Source organism: Myxine glutinosa, chromosome 6 (assembly GCF_964187855.1).
Source record: "Myxine glutinosa chromosome 6, kmMyxGlut1.1, whole genome shotgun sequence".
Classification (NCBI taxonomy): domain Eukaryota; kingdom Metazoa; phylum Chordata; class Myxini; order Myxiniformes; family Myxinidae; genus Myxine; species Myxine glutinosa.
This window is the reverse complement of record NC_136266.1, coordinates 123,664,975-123,681,291: the sequence shown is the minus strand read 5'-3', so window position 1 is coordinate 123,681,291 and position 16,317 is coordinate 123,664,975.

Here is a 16,317-nt window from a genome sequence, read left to right as displayed (position 1 = left end):
TGGCCACAGTACCAAAAGACATGTTTGGCGAAAACCAAAGACAGCATTTGACCACAAGAACCTGATACCTACTGTAAAGCATGGTGGTGGAAATATTGTGGTTTGGGGCAGCTTTTCTGCATCAGGGCCTAGGCAGCTCACCATCATATAATCCACGATGAATTCTTCATTGTACCAGAGGGTGCTTGATGATAATGTGAGGCCATCTGTCGGAAAGTTGAAGCTCAACCGAAGGTGAACCTTGCAACATGACAATGACCCTAAACATACCAGTAAATCCACCAAGGAATGGCTGAAAAGAAAGAAATGGAGGGTTCTGGAATGGCCAAGTCAAAGCCCGGATCTAAATCCCATCGAGATGTTGTGGGGGGATTTGAAACAAGCTGTGCATGCAAGAAACCCTTCAAACATCGCACACCTGAAAGAATTCTGCATGGAGGAGTGGGCAAAAATTTCTCCCAGTCGATGTCAGAGACTGGTAGACAGTCATAAGAAACGCCTACTTGAGGTTGTTTCTGCCAAAGGGGGCAATACCACCTATTAGAACCAAGGGTGTACTTACTTTTTCCACATGCGAAATTTGCATTTATGTTTATTTAAATTATACAATGGACGACAAAATGTAAATGTTTCATGATATTTGTTATATTATATCACCTTTTTCTGTCAATATTGTTGAAATGAAGATCAAATAGCTGCATGTTGAAATATGTTGAAAAAGTCAAAACTTTACATGGTGTGTACTTACATTTTCGCGTGACTGTACACTAGCCGAAAGCATCTGGCGTTGCCCGGGTTCTTTTTGAATGAATTTACTACTATAATTCAGCTTTTACTCGTGGCTGTAGAAGATTGACTACTATAATTCAGCTCAGCGTTTAATTGCGAAATTGGCCCAGCCCGGCCGAAGCGGCCTCGACATGCCGTGCCACCTAGTCTATAACCTTCCTGGGGCCCGTCCCGACTTTTTTCGTTCTTTTTGAATGAATTTACTACTGTAATTCAGCTTTTACTCGCATCAGTATAAGATTGACTACTATAATTCAGCTCAGCTTTTAATTGCGAAATGGGCCCAGCCCAGCCGAAGCGGCCTCAAGTTGGCTCGCTGGGCCCGGGCCAGCCTACCTTAAACGGGCGGTTCGCGCGAGCAAGTACGACCCCCTAGTGGACAAAGTGCAGATTCTCCAGGCTAATCCTGAGCATGCTCGTGTGATGACGGCTGATGGCCGTGAGACTACTGTCTCCGTACGTCATCTTGCCCCATGCGGGGTCGCCGACCCGAGTAGGGAATCAGACGAACCGATCGAACCCATCTATGAGAATATGGACTCTCCCGACGCTCCCATCGCCGAAAGTCTACCGACCCTCCCCTCACCGCGTCTACCCGGGCCCGACGGCTTGGCATTATCCCCTTCGTCACCTGACCCTGGTTGCGCCTCCGACGCCGGGGACACTGGCATACGTGATGCCGTACCCGGGGAATTTCGGACACGTGCTGGCAGAGAAATTCGCCGCCCGGACCGGTACGGTTGGGTCGACTGATACCCTGTTCCGCACCCTGTTCGTGCTGACGCTCGCTCGCTTCTAGCCGCTCTGCCGTATAATTCTAACGGGGGTGAGAATGTAGTGAAATCGTATTCGTACTGAACCCGGGGTGATGCTCGCTGCTCGTTGCCACCGCTACGGGCGCGGCTATAAGACCCGCTGCTGCGGACGGTGCTCCGAGACTTCTCCTGTGACATGTTACATCTGGTAAACTCGCGAACGGTACGCCAGCATAGAATATTAAGCTTGCTTGCATTGAATGTTACTAGGGCATTGCCCGTACGTGGGTGCCCGTTCCTTGCCAAAAAAAAAAAAAAACGCTACCCGTACGCTCTACCCCGCCCGTACGCCCGTAAACAAAAAAAACAACGCTCTTCACTTCCGCCCTTCGCTCTGACTGAATTGGGAGAAATAATGCGCATAAGAAATCGAATTACGTACCGTAATGGCGGTCAGCTCGTAACGCGCTCAGCTCCGCTCGTCTCACATCGGCCACGCCTACGCCACAAAGCGTTCTGTGATTGGCTGCCGGAAGTGAAGTCGTCACTGTCCGGAAGTTCGCAAATCGCAGTTACGATGAATCGTTTTAATTTAATCGCAGTTTGAATTCGTTTTAAAACATAGTTTAACGGCAACATAGTTTTCCAACGTGAAATAAATGAATACGCTGTCAAATGTGCCGTCCAAGGCAGAGTCTGATCGCCACGTTCGGCACACGTGATAGCTCGCTGCTCTCTGATTGGTTGAAGCGTTTTTTGGACATAGCTCGGTAAGTACTTGTCCGATTAATTTCAAACCTTGAAAAGGCACATCCTCGGGTCCCCAGCAATATACCTGGCAAGTTTCAAGTATATCGGACCCGTGGTTGTCGAGAAACAGCGGTCACAGACACACAGACACACAGACACACAGACACACAGACACACAGACACACAGACACACAGACACACAGACACACAGAGATTGCTGGAATTATAGATAGATGAATGGTCCCATGTGATGCCAAATCTTATTCCTATTGCTTTTCCTGTATTACAGAATGATGTCATGATCTAAAATGGAATTAAACCACCAGTTGGACTAAAGTTGTGTGGACCTGATTGGTTTTCCACAACAAGTACTGTGATAAACTTCTGTACGTTTTCCAGAAGTAGCTCTTTATTTTGCACTTTAGCCAAACATTTTTTCAACAAAAACAAAAGCTAAATTATGACTGGGATTATGGACAGTAAAATTACAGTTCAGTACTTCGTGTAACCCCCACGAGCATTCAGGAGAGCACGTACACGTTGAGGCATGCTGTTCACGAGATTTGCCAAGGTTTGGACAGGAATCGCTTGCCATGCAGTGACAATAGTCTGCTGCAATTCACGCACAGAGGTCGGCTGCTGGTCCAAGTTGTCGATTTGATGCGTTAATTCTGCCCACAAGTTCTCTATCGGATTCATATCCGGGGACATGGCAGGCCACTCCATATGCTCTACACCACGTTGAGCAAGAAAGTGTTGGATCAGGCGAGCACGATGAGGCCATGCATTGTCATCTTGGAAGACAAAGTTTCCTCGAAAGGCTGCACGAGCAAATGGAAGCAATGTTTCTTCCAGAATGACCCTGTACTTGAACTGGTTCAGGTTTCCATTCAGAATGCGCATGCGCAAGATTGGAGGTCTCGTCTCGTCAAAGCTATCCATGCGCGCTCGCTTTCGAAGTTAAGTAACTTTTCACAATTGTGTTTTTGTCGAAACTGTATCTTTCTCTCGGTGTATGTACCTTTTGGGGTGTCTTTAATAGTATTCTTGGTGTTGGTTTTTCATACCTGTGTACAGAAACGTCGGTCTTTCATATCGCGTATTCTGAGGCCTAAGTGTAGTACTAGGCTACCGTGTACGACCTTGGCTTGAGGCTTTGTTTTTGTCTCGGCGGTTCTCCGATCGCGCTGCAATTACTTTCCGGTCTCTGCTTTTCATGGTCTTTTCACCCCATACTTCCTTGTTTTAAAATCTCCTCAAAAAAAAAAAAAAAACATTTTTCCTTCTGTTCTTATTCGTTTATTCGTTCTTATTTGTTCGTTCGTTCTTCGACCACGTTGTTTGTGATCACGTGATCACGTTGTTAAAAAATGTCTAATCTATCCCCTGAAGACCTGCATTCTGTCATATTCTATAACACCTTTTCCTTCTTCTTCTATAAAAGGACGCTTTCGACTTGCTCACCAAATCTATTCATTCCAAAAAAAAATTCCATATCTTATAGTGCATCTTTCATTCATTCTCTAAACTCTCCAGCACTCCATCCTCCCTCCAGCGTCCTCAAACGTATTTTTGACTCGAATGTCTCAAGAAACTCATTTTGCAATAAATGTTCGTTTCCCATTAATCGTACACTTTTCAAAATCCAATCTCACCCCTCCCCTCCAAATCTTCCCCATCACCCCTCCCCTTCAAATCTTCCCCATCACCCCTTCCCTCCAAAACTTCCCCATCACCCCTTCACTCCAAATCTTCCCCATCACCCCTCCCCTTCAAAACTTCCCCATCACCCCTCCCCTCCAAATCTACCCCTTTGCCCCTCCCCTCTAAATCTTCCCCATCACCCATCTCTTTCAAATTTCCCCCCTTGCCCCTCCCCTCCAAATTTTCCCCATCACCCATCCCTTTCAAATCTTCCCACTTGCCCCTCCCCTCCAAATCTTCCCCATCACCCCTTCCCTCCAAAACTTCCCCATCACCCCTCCCCTCCAAAACTTCCCCATCACCCCTCCCCTCCAAAACTTCCCCATCACTCCTCCCCTCTAAATCTATCCCCTTGCCCATCCCCTCCAAACCATCCCCATCACCCATCTCTTTCAAATCTTCCCCCTTGCCCCTCCCCTCTAAATCTTCCCAATCACACATTCCTTTCAAATCTCCCCCCACACCCCTCCCCTCCGAGACTCTCCCTCGCTCCTCCCCTCTTAGACTCCCCTCTCACCCCTCCTCCTCAAAGCATCCTCCCCGCTTCTACCCCCTTCCAACTTTCACCTTCATCTCCCTCAACCTTCTGCCTCGCTCTTCCCCTCGTCAAATAACACCTCACTGCGCCGCTCTCAATCACCATCAAACCTTTTGTCCGCCCCATTCTTCCCTTTCTCCAAGCTATTCTGTAATCTCTGACACACCTTCAACAGCTCTCCCTACCTCTTCCTCCTCTTCCACACCTTACCCTACCACTCCCCCCCCTCCCTGTTCTGTATCCGATGCTCCCCCTTCCTCTTCCTTAACAGTATGGACCTCAAACATCCGGGGCCTTCGCTCAAACTTGTCTGATCTCTCCATAAACGTTGCTTCTGACAAACCAGACGTGATCTGCTTAACAGAAACTTTCCTCCTTCATGATGTCTCTGATTCCTTGGTATCTCTCCCAGGTTACTCCCTCCTCCGGTATGATAGACCTGAGCCTCGTCCTGGAGGTGGGGTTGCTATCTTTATAAAAAACTCTCTTCCTCACTCGCCCTGCACTGCCCTCTCTCCACCTCACCCCCAGGAATACCTTTGGCTACGGCTTCCCCTTCGCTCCCACCTTTTGTTCATATGTGTGTTGTACCGTCCACCAAACAGTGATGACTCCATCTACATCTCGCTGTCTGAGAATATGGACCAACTTCTATCTACCCATCCCAGCTCTCTCTTCCTCATATGTGGTGATTTCAACTGTCACCATGCCAGTTGGCTGGGTGTGGGTACCTCTCTCACCAGCCATGGCTCTTCAGCAAAGGACTTCTGTGACTCACTGGGACTGACACAATCTGTCAAGTTCCTGACCCGGATTTCAGTCAACGGAGCATCTTCTCTTCTGGACTTGGTTATGACTAACTTCCCTGAAAATGTCTGCTGCTCTTCTTCTGCCACAATCGGCTCTTCTGATCATGTGCTTGTTAAAGTGGACATCTCTCTGACCATTCTCAGAGAGCCTCCTCAGCGTCGACGAGTCTGGCATTTTACTCAGGCCAACTGGCACGGTCTTCAAGCAGCCATCAATCATCTGGACTGGTCTCCCATCTCTACCGCCTCTGACATCAACTCATCCTGGGAATTCTTCCAAAGTAAATTGCTCTCTCTCATGCACAGATTTATCCCATCTCGTCTTCAGTTGTCATACCCTTCCTCCCGTCCATGGTACACGGAATCTTGTGGTGAGGCTATTGCCCAGAAACAACTTGCTTTCGTCTCCTGGAAAGCAAATCCAACGGAAGGAAATCTCATTTCCTTTCACAAACCCCGAAACAAGTGTGTGTCCACCCTCAGGAGAGCCAGGAAACAAAATCTCTCCGTTCTCAGGACCGAACTCTCTTATCTGTCTCCCTCTTCCAAATCCTGGTGGCGTCTGGTCAAATCTGTTTCTGGTGTTTGTTCCCCCTCCATCCCCTCCCTCACCTCAAACGGCTACACAGCTGACTCCACATGTGAAAAAGCTGAATGCCTCAACTCTGTGTTTGCCTCTAAATCTTGTGTCCCAAACCCATCCCTCTCTGTACCCACCGTACCCAGTCGTACCCAGCTGCTCCTGGACTCTGTGTCCTTTCCTCCTGACAAGGTGGAAAAGTTTCTGTCAACCCTCGACTCAGATTCTGCAACTGGACCTGACGGCATCAGCCCACGGGTCCTAAAATCCTGTTCTTCCGCTCTTTCACTCCCTCTCTCTGTTCTCTTCACCCTCTCTTTTGCTGAAGGTCATCTTCCATCTGCTTGGAAATCTGCCAACATCACCGCTTTGCACAAAAAGGTGCAAAAACAGATCCCAGCAACTACAGACCAATCAGCCTTCTCCCAATTATCAGCAAAGTCATGGAATCCATCATTGCTTCAGATATGAAATCTTTCCTCTTCTCCAATGGCTTGATCTCTGATCATCAATTTGGTTTCAGACCTGGACACTCTACTCTGGACATGCTGCTTCTGCTTTCTCAACAATGGATGGAGGTCCTCAATGCCAAACAGGAAATTAGAGCAGTCTCCCTTGACATATCACGTGCCTTCGATACGGTCTGGCACCCCGATCTGCTCACCAAACTCTCCTCTTTTGGTATCCATGGAAATCTCCACGCATGGCTGGCGGACTTCCTCTCTAGTCGTAGTCAACGTGTGGCCCTGAATGGGTTTCTCTCATCTCCTCTTCCTGTTCAGGCTGGAGTTCCACAAGGCAGTGTTCTGGGCCCTGTGCTTTTTCTGGTCTTCATCAATGATCTCTCTGACTCTCTTGAAAATCCTCTGTATCTCTTTGCTGATGACTCTACTCTCTGTCGCTCCATTCTTCATCCCTGAGATCGGCAGTCTGCAGCCTCTTCACTCTCTGCAGACCTGGACAAAATCACAGACTGGGCAAACAAGTGGAACATGTCTTTCAATCCTGACAAATCTCACACTCTTACGATGTCTCTCCGAAAAGACCGACTGGACAACCCTCCCGTCCCCTTTCTGAATAATCCTCTCCAAGAAGTTCTGTCACTCAACTTTTGGGTCTCACTATCTGCCATGAGCTTTCCTGGGAAAACCACATTTCAAATCTGGCCTCCAAAGCCAGTCGCCGACTGGGCATCCTCCGTCGTGCGAAGTCCTTCCTTGGCACACCTGAGCTCCTCACCACATACAAGGCTTTCAGCCGCAGCTCAATGGAATACTGCTCTCCCCTCTGGGCTGGTGCTCCTGCCTCACACCTAGCTCGTCTTCACGCTGTTGAAACCAAAGCATTCAGAATCATTGGAATCTCCCGCGATGAAGCTAACTCCAAGGGCCTCTCACTCACTCACCGCAGGCAGGTTGGTGGTCTTTCCGTCTTCTACCGACTCCTCTCTGGCCTTGCCCCCCCAGCTCTCTCTGGGCTCTGTCCCGCAAATATTCCTACAGGTCGCACAAGATCTGCCTGCAACCCTCTTATGGTCAACGTCAAACTGCCGAAATTAAGACTCTCTGCTCACCTTCACTCCTTCATTCCTCTTTTCTCCCGCCTCTGGAACAAACTCCCTCACTCTTTTCAATCCCACTCCACCCTCCAGGTCTTTAAAACAGCTGTTCACCACCATCTCCTATCTTCCCCCATCCAAAACCTTGATCTTTTCTACCTCCGCTAATTTCAACCCAATTCCACTTTTTTGAAATACCACCTTCTGTCCTGGAAGTCCTTGGTGTCCTTGTGTTTTGTACTTCTCCCCCCCCCCCCCTTCCCACGCCTCCTCCCCCCAAGCCCTCTCCCTTCCACACATCTCCCTGCTCTCAAATATTGTGTTTGTGTGCTTCCCCTTCTCTCCCTATCTTGTCTTCCGCTCCCTCTTTTTATATATTTTGTTTGTCTGGTTGATTTGTTTGTGAAGTAAATGTTAGCTCTTTCACGAGCCTCGATTCAGTATACAAAAAAAAAAAAAAAAAAAAAAAGAAGAACAATCAGGTCAGTTTTGCCCCCTGCATGAAAAGCAGCCCAAATGGTCACCCCACCACCCCCAGCTTGGACTCTTGGCACTATACAATCTTCGTTGTGGGCTTCATGCACTTGTCTGCGCACTCGGACACGGCCATCTTGACGATAGACCAGAAATCTAGACTCGTCACTGAAGGTCACGTGATTCCAGTGTCCTGGCTGCCATTGACGGTGCTCTCTGGCCCACTGCAATCGGCACTGGCTGTGTTGTCTGGTCAGGCGTGGCTTTCCCAGGGGATGCCTGGCACGATAGCCTGCTTGAACCAGTCGTTGGTTGACTAGCCTTCTGGATACAGGCACATTTGTCAGTTGATGCCACTCAGCCCTACGCCGATTAGCTGACTTGGTACGGCCATTGCAGACTAACCGGTGCAGCTGGCGATCATCTCTCCTTGTGGTTTTGCGTGGGCGTCCTGGCCTTGGTATTGGAGTAGGGACACCCCTCTGAGCATTTTGTTTTAGGATCTTTGACACCTGACCTTGAGTGATGCCATACTGCTGAGCAATAGCATGCTGTTTCATGCCAGAATTTCGTAAAGCCACCACTCCATGACAAACAACATTGTCAAGTTGACGGACCATCTCCAGAGGAAGCGGCAATAACTTTTGTAGACGTGCAGCAGTTGTTTTCCACTAATACAGAACACAACAACCCTTGTATACCCGATTGTGAAGCCAATCGTCAAAAGTACCTGTCCTTACATTTTGTCACACCACCTGTGATATAATCCTGTTATTGACTTCTTTCAGTGAAAGACATTCAGTGACACGGTTCTTTCAACAAAGACATCACCGAAGGGTAAAAAAAACTCACCAGATTGATATACTGAATTCAGAAAGTAAACCCAAGTCAAGAAAAAAAAAATATTCCATATTAAATGCCAAGTCTGTAAGTGATAAGATAAATATAAGTGATTAGCAAAAGTGATAAGATAAGTATATAAGTGATAAGATAAATATAAGTGATAAGCAAAAGTGATAAGATAAGTATATAAGTGACAAGATAAATATAAGTGATAAGATAAATATGTAAGTATATGTGATAAGATAAAAAGGGGGGTTAGGGAATTTAACGGGCTACCGCCACCTTTTTTATGAATAAATAAATGATAGAACCAAGCAATAACCAAACCAAAGAGTGGAGAAAACAACAACCTTGGTATTTAAATGGAAAACATCATGAATGTGAGAAATATCAAATAAGTCGTATTGAAAAAATAACAGGGGTAAAAGTAGATAAAACAAATAAGCGAATAAATTTAAATACAAATAAGTTGGAGGCTCTGGGAGGTAATATCCTAGAGTGGACAGAAAACTTTGATGGTTGCCAAGAGATTGAGGGGAAAATAATTTACTATAATCTTAAAATGATATGTGGCACTGGAGGATTTCAGACAAGGTCATTAGAGAAGTTTATTATTTCATATCAGCTCAACGGCGCTACCTAAACCGAGTGTTGAATTCTAATATAACATTTGTCAACATATTTTTTTTTTTTTTTTTTTTTTTTTTTTGTATACAAGATCGAGGCTCGTGAAAGAGCTAACATTAATCACACAAAAAGACAAACCGACCCACAAAACACAAAAAACAAGGGGAGCGGCAGACAAGATGGGGAGAGAGGGGGAAGGACACAAAAGATAGGGGGAAGAGGGGGAAGGACACAAACACAACATTTGAGAGCAGGGACATCGGGAGGACTTGGGGGGAGGTGGGAGAGGAATAAAACATATGAACACTGCAAGGACACTGGGGTGAATTACCGGGGGTAGAAAAGATCAAGGTTTTCAATGGGGGAAGATAAGAGATGGTGGTGAACAGCTGTTTTAAAAACGTGGAGGGAGGAGTGGGATTGAAGGGAGTGGGGAAGTTTGTTCCAGAGGCGGGAGAAAAGGGGAATGAAAGAGTGAAGGTGAGCAGAGAGCCTAGACTTTGGCAGTTTAACCATAAGAGGGTTGCAGGCAGATCTTGTGCGACCTGAAGGAATATTGGGGGGACAGAGCACAGAGAGAGCTGGGGGAGCAAGGCCGGAGAGGAGTCTGTAGAAGACAGAAAGACCACCAACCTGCCTGCGGTGAGTGAGTGAAAGGCCCTCGGTGTTGACTACATCGCAGGAGATTCCAATGATTCTGAAAGCTTTGGCCTCAACAGCGTGAAGCCGAGCAAGGTGTGAGACAGGAGCACCAGCCCAGAGGGGGAAACAGTATTCCATTGAGCTGCGGATGAAAGCCTTGTATGTGGTGAGGAGCTCAGGTGTGCCAAGGAAGGACTTCGCACGACGGAGGATGCCCAGTCGGCGACTGGCTTTGGAGGCCAGCTTGGAAATGTGGTTTTCCCAAGAAAGATCATGGCAGATAGTGAGACCCAAAAGCTTGAGCGACAGAACTTCTTGGAGAGGATTGTTGAGAAAGTAGATGGGAGGGTTGTCCAGTCGGTCCTTTCGGAGAGACATTGTAAGAGTGTGAGATTTGTCAGGATTGAAAGACATGTTCCACTTGTTTGACCAGTCTGTGATTTTGTCCAGGTCTGCAGAGAGTGAGGAGGCTGCAGACTGCCGATCTGAGGGATGAGGAATGGAGCGACAGAGAGTAGAGTCGTCAGCAAAGAGATAGAGAGGATTTTCAAGAGAGTCAGAGAGATCATTGATGAAGACCAGAAAAAGCACAGGCCCAGAACACTGCCTTGGGGAACTCCAGCCTGAACAGGAAGAGGAGATGAGAGAAACCCATTCAGGGCCACACGTTGACTACAACCAGAGAGGAAGTCCACCAGCCATGCGTGGAGATTTCCATGGATACCAACGGAGGAGAGTTTGGTGAGCAGAGCAGGGTGCCAGACCGTATCGAAGGCACGTGAAATGTCAAGGGAGACAGCTCTAATTTCCTGTTTGGCGTTGAGGACCTCCATCCATTGTTGAGAAAGCAGAAGCAGCATGTCCAGAGTAGAGTGACCAGGTCTGAAACCAAATTGATGATCAGAGATCAAGCCATTGGAGAAGAGGAAAGATTTAATATCTGAAGCAATGATGGATTCCATGACTTTGCTGATAATTGGGAGAAGGCTGATTGGTCTGTAGTTGCTGGGATCTGTTTTGCACCTTTTTTGTGCAAACCGGTGATGTTGGCTGATTTCCAAGCAGATGGCAGATGACCTTGAGCAAAAGAGAGGGTGAAGAGAACAGAAAGAGGGAGTGAAAGAGCAGAAGAACATGATTTTAGGACCCGTGGGCTGATGCCATCAGGACCAGTTGCAGAATCAGAGTCGAGGGTTGACAGAAACTTTTCCACCTTGTCAGAAGGAAAGGACACAGAGTCCAGGAGCAGCTGGGTACGACTGGGTATGGTGGGTACAGAGAGGAATGGGTTTGGGACACAAGATTTAGAGGCAAACACAGAGTTGAGGCATTCAGATTTTTCACGTGCGGAGTCAGCCGTTAAGCCGTTTGAGGTGAGGGAGGGGATGGAGGGGGAACAAACACCAGAAACAGATTTGACCAGACGCCACCAGGATTTGGAAGAGGGAGACAGATAAGAGAGTTCGGTCTTGAGAATGGTGAGATATTGTTTCCTGGCTCTCCTGAGGGTGGACACACACTTGTTTCGGGCTTTGTGAAAGGAAATGAGATTTCCTTCCGTTGGATTTGCTTTCCAGGAGACGAAAGCAAGTTGTTTCAGGGCAACAGCCTCACCACAAGATTCCGTGTACCATGGACGGGAGGAAGGGTATGACAACTGAAGACGAGATGGTATAAATCTGTGCATGAGAGAGAGCAATTTACTTTGAAAGAATTCCCAGGATGAGTTGATGTCAGAGGCGGTAGAGATGGGAGACCAGTCCAGATGATTGATGGCTGCTTGAAGACCATGCCAGTTGGCCTGAGTGAAATGCCAGACTCGCCAACGCTGAGGAGGCTCTCTGAGAATGGTCAGAGAGATGTCCACTTTGACAAGCACATGATCAGATGAGCCGATTGGAGCAGAAGAAGAGCAGCAGACATTTTCAGGGAAGTTTGTCATAACCAAATCCAGAAGAGAAGATGCTCCGTTGACTGAGATCCGGGTCGGGAAATTGACAGATTGTGTCAGTCCCAGTGAGTCGCAGAAGTCCTTTGCTGAAGAGCCATGGCTGGTGAGAGAGGTACCCACACCCAGCCAACTGGCATGGTGACAATTGAAATCACCACATATGAGGAAGAGAGAGTTGGGATGGGTAGATAGAAGTTGGTCCATATTATCAGACAGTGAGATGTAGATGGAGTCATCGCTGTTTGGTGGACGGTACAACACACATATGAACAAAAGGTGGGAGCGAAGGGGAAGCCATAGCCAAAGGTATTCCTGGGGGTGAGGTGGAGAGAGGGCAGTGGAGGGCGAGTGAGGAAGAGAGTTTTTTATAAAGATAGCAACCCCACCTCCAGGACGAGGCTCAGGTCTATCATACCGGAGGAGGGAGTAACCTGGGAGAGATACCAAGGCATCAGAGACATCATGAAGGAGGAAAGTTTCTGTTAAGCAGATCACATCTGGTTTGTCAGAAGCAACATTCTAGATGGCGATTCTGCTTTTAAGAGATTTAATTATTACCTAAAAATGAAACACAAATATTTGTTGGGTCTCTGTACGAGTATAATGAAAAATGGGGAGAGTTAATATGTTAAGTGCAGGGAGGGTGTGAGTCAATAAGTTTCCTTAATTTTCCCCATTGACTTCAATGTTATATTTAATGTGTTTTAGTAGTTGGTAAAATGAGCTTAGTTGAAAGGGAGAAAAAGGGTGTAATTTAATGGGAAATGGGCTGTCAGTCAATAAGTTTTTCCCTTTTTCCCCATTGACTCCAATGTTAAATTTTATGTGTCCCAGAACCTCCCCTTTTCCTACTACTCATGCGTGCGCAAATGCATGTGTGCATGCATCACCACCACTGGTCCTCATCTCCATCTGCATGCCCCCAAGATCAAACAGAGCCATCTCTGGTCCTCATAAGCATCCACGCCCACCACAGCAAGGAACAACGACTCATGTCTCCACATCCATGGTCTGTTTCCCCCTGTGCCATCCCCGAAACGTCCTCTGGGGTACGGTATCTTCCTTCTCGATCTCATCCATCTTAATCCCATCCAGCTCAGTCTCATCCTTTGAAGCTGCCATATTCGGCATGGTACGGTGACTCACAAAGCTCAGTTCCCAAATTTGTTGTACACTTGTAAGCTGCCTCTTTGAATGACATGATACCAGGCACCTCACGCGCATCGTGGGGTCGGAAAAAAACCCAGAAAAGGTCAGGCCTCCCATCCTTGTCCGGCACAGCCCAGGCCCAACTCCCACTCAGGTCCCTACTCCCACAAAACATGGGCACTCCTATCCGGCAGCAAAGGGCCCACAAGTCCCACTGAGCTTCAAGGCCAGGCTGTGTCCCAAACACATCTCGAACGGCGCATTTCTTAATCTCAGCTCCCACATCCTCAGCGGACGGAGCCCTGCAAGAGGAAGTCCACCAAAGTTCGCATCCTCCCACCCAGGTCTGCCAAATCTCAGCCCCCCCACTCCCACTCAGGTCTGCCAAATCTCCCCCCCCCCACCCCCCCACCCCCCCCCCCACTCAGGTCTGTCATATCTCCTCAACTCAGGTCTGCCAAATCTCAGGCCCCACTCCCACTCGGGTCTGCCATGTCTCAGACTGCCCCCCCCCCCTTTCCCCACCCGGGTCCACCAAAACATAGGTCCTCCCATCCAGCAGCACAGGGCCCACAAGCCCCACTGTCATGGCTGACAACTCGAACCTCACTCAAGTTAGACGACAGGGTTAGTTGAATCATTCATTTAACATTTATTGTCACATTTGCAAACAGAGCTTGGTTACAAACAGAAAATATTTTACGTGCACACGGAGGAAACATTCATGCAATCTCACGAATGCATTCCTGTCAGGATCTCCGAGCGGTCTTGTTATATATAAATTTCAAGCGGGTGGAGGGAGTATTAAGTTTACAGATGTCGAACCCTGATCAGATGATACCAAGGTGGGCATTCTTTCACAGGGAGGTTGGAAAAACAAGTTTCACAGCCAAGGAAATTAATGTGCTCGAGAGAAACATATTTAAGATAAGAAAGCATATTAAAGCAATGAGAACCATGTGGTAAAATGATCATTCCACAAACTCCGTAACCATGAGCTTTTATTCAATCATGTCTCCACTCATCTACAAAAGAATGGCAGCCAATAAGCAAGCAGTAATATAAGGCATTATTATGCAAATGATCCACATACAAGAAAGCACACGAAGCTTACCAACTTGAACTCAGTCTCAAACAGACAATCCTCTCACCCTCAAACCAACTTACTTATAAAGGCGTGACCACAGGAGAGAGAACTGCAACAGATATACAGTAATCCCATAATTTCATCACAAACCATATGTGGGAGTCAGTTCCCACTGCAAGAAAGCCAATGTGAGGGTGAGTTTATGACTTCAGGTGGCCAGGCTCATTAAGTGTGCATTCTTCAGAGTCAGAGGTCAGCAGACCTTCTTCCACATGGTCTTGGTTTAAACAAGCAGTTTTGCACGAAGAGGGCATTTAAAACATCTATCCATATCAGTCCTCTATTAAAGTATTTAATAATTTGAATATTTTACCCGAGATGCTTCGCAAAAAATGATTAAATGGTTAGAAATCCTTTTTAAATTAAGAAACAAAATTTAACAATCTAAATTGTAGATATTCTACTCCCACACCACCAAGCTCAAGAGCCAGGTCACATCCCAAACGCAGATGATGGGACTGAGAACACTATGTTGAGGGTACTCCAGCCTTGACAGGGAGAGAAGATGAAAGTATTTTGTTGACAACCACACGTTGGCTACGAGAATGGAAGTTAGTAATTCATCAGTGGAGTTGGCTTTATTTTCTGCAGGCAGATAGTTTGGGTTTGTAATGCATGGGAAAGGATGCCAGACCTGTAGTATAGGGCATTTGAAGCAAATGCAGAATTGAGGCATTCGGCCTTCTCGTAAGTGGAGTCGGCTGTGGTTCAATTTTAAATGAGAGAAAGAATGGAAGGGGAGCTACCTCCAGAGACCGACTTGACACAGCACTACCAGGTTTTCGAGGAGGGAGACAAGTTTGAAAGTTCATTCTTGAGATTGGACAGATGTTATTTTCTGGCTCTCCTGAGACTAGATACACACTTGTTGTGCACTTTGTGGAATGATCTGAGGTTGCCTACCGTTAAATTTGCCTTCCAGGAGGAAAATGTACGTATTAACTCATCCATATGGATGGCTGCTTCATAAGTTTTGTTAAATTTGCAAATTGCTCAATGTAGGCCCCGTACCAAGAATGGCTACTTACAGGTTTATATGAACAAAAGGTTTACTACAACAGAGAGAGGGAACACACACACACACACACACACACACACACACACACACACACACACACACACACACACACGACAAAATGGAAGTAACAGATATAAAGTAAATCCCTTATACGGAATCACTATGAATCTTGATTATCTAATCTTATTCATTTACATGGGAACACGGGACAGACACGGCACAAGGTTAATGAGACAAATTAGAGAATTTACCACAGTAGGTTTGTATAAATATATATATATATATAGTGGGTGGGGGTAATATGGACCCCACGGGAATATGGACCCCACTGAATTTCCCATGATGCACTGCATCAAGTCTCGTCTCCATATCACGGGATAAACAAGTATGGCCGACCAGCAAGTGAACAACTGCAGTTGATTCAAACCCTTTAATGACGGTAAGTGCAAACTTCCAAAAGTTTTCATCTCAAATTTTACAATTCATAAGCATGCAGTACTGTGTATGTACATGTAGTCACTAGCTTGTTTGATGAGTGGTGTCCCTGGCTGAGTACACGTGAGAGCTGTCTGCAGCACCACTGTGTGTAGAAAACTCCATCCCAGCCCATATGTACTGGGCATGCTGACATGATCGAGAGGCATGGTGTGGGGAATATGGACCCTTTGGTAGTGTCTAATATGGACCCATGTCCATATTCCCCGCAGTCAATGTCCATATTCCCCACACAGGAAGCTTATCGAATAAGTCCACAAAACAGCATGTTCACTGTCAAAATTTGAATCAAATACATTTTTCTGCATCGAAATATGTAACTCAGCAAAACTAGGCATGGTCCAAGTAGCCGTCAAGTATCGGCTGTTTGTTAACAGCCGATAACATGTACACTTGATTCTGTATAAAAATCCGACAGTGACTCTGCACTGTCGGAGATTTAACTCGCCCCGAAAAAGCGTTATCAACACAATTTCAACATAATTCCA